General features: G+C 48.4%; 1 non-coding gene across 1 annotated transcript; it reads left to right on the top strand.

Moving 5' to 3' along the window:
- Positions 1-452: 452 nt before the first annotated feature.
- LOC120938498 lies at positions 453-611 on the top strand. Its single transcript, XR_005749090.1, has one exon. It is a non-coding gene; the product is annotated as a U1 spliceosomal RNA (small nuclear RNA).
- Positions 612-1,310: the final 699 nt, after the last annotated feature.

The raw sequence follows: 1,310 nt of genomic DNA on the forward strand, positions 1-1,310 counted from the left end.
GTGAGTGTAGCACTAAAATGAAATATCAAATGACCATTGACATTAATACATCCAGATTAAACTGGAGTACATACAACTAAAAAACACCACATATGTGCACCGGAGTGAACTGTGAAAAGATAAATCAAAGTGAAAAAAATTATATATTAGTCCTTTGATGAAAAATTCTATATCCTTCAGAAATCCTGGTGATAATATTCAAAATCAAGTGACAAAGTTCCAAATAGTGAATAAATATATGCAGTCTAATCATGACTAGTAGAAAAATTAATAGAAGATCCACCGCCATATGTGAAAAGGCTTACCAAAAGGATTGAACCCAGATAAGTGTACACTCACTAGGTCAATCAAGCTTGTATGATCACTGGACCAAAGGGAGAGAAGTCTCAACAGACACAGATTCCAAGAACTCAGTGTTGGAACTTCCAATATTGTTTTACAGGAAAAGGCAAATACTTACCTGGCAGGGGAGACACCATGATCATGAAGGCGGTTCTCCCAGGGCGAGGCACGGCTATTGCACACTCTAGGCCGTGCTGATCGTGGTTGTCTTCCCTGCCGCTTCTCGGCCTTTTGGCTGGGACTGGGTGTGGTATCTGTCCTTATCAGTTGTCAGCGGAGCGCTGAAGCACCTCCTACATGGGGAGGGTGGATGCAATCCAATGACGTCATTGCACCTGGAAGGATGGTTTCAGCAGGGACTACGCTGTGCTGCCCGACAGAATACTGGGGGCTGGCCCATGGTTGAGTCTGAGCCATCTGGAAGGGTGCTCCTGGTGAGGATGGGTGCTGCGCTTGGTCTTGGTCTTTTTGCCGAGTTCTAGTCTGGCCTTCTGGCTGGCTGGTGTAAGTGCTATCTCTGTCAGCGATCTGGTTGGAGGAGCTGGTAATACCCTGTGGTAAGACGGGGTAGAGCCATGCAAATCTGCTGGGTTGACGGAGGGTCTGGAGGGGCTAGTATTGGTGGAGGCTGTTATCTGAGTGGCAGTTCTCCCCAAGAAAACCTTGAAGGGCTCTCTAGCTGACAGGGGTGGAGGGCTGCACTGGCCGGTCGGGGGGTCGGATATGGAACGAAAAGCCTATCGTGCATGTGCCCCTGGAGTGGCAGTCCAGGGGTATCTGAAGATCACTGTGTGTGAGGGACACATTGATTTAAGATACCACGGTCACTGCACCAGATACACGCTTTTTTTAGCACCTGCCTCCTGGGCCGGGCCTTTTGGCTAGGACCGGAGGAATTTTTTATTCCTGGCCGGAGGGCCTGGTCATTGTTTCACCACAATGGCCACTTCTTTCACTCTCCTCTCCAC

The sequence above is a fragment of the Rana temporaria genome, chromosome 4 (assembly GCF_905171775.1).
Source record: "Rana temporaria chromosome 4, aRanTem1.1, whole genome shotgun sequence".
Lineage (NCBI taxonomy): Eukaryota > Metazoa > Chordata > Amphibia > Anura > Ranidae > Rana > Rana temporaria.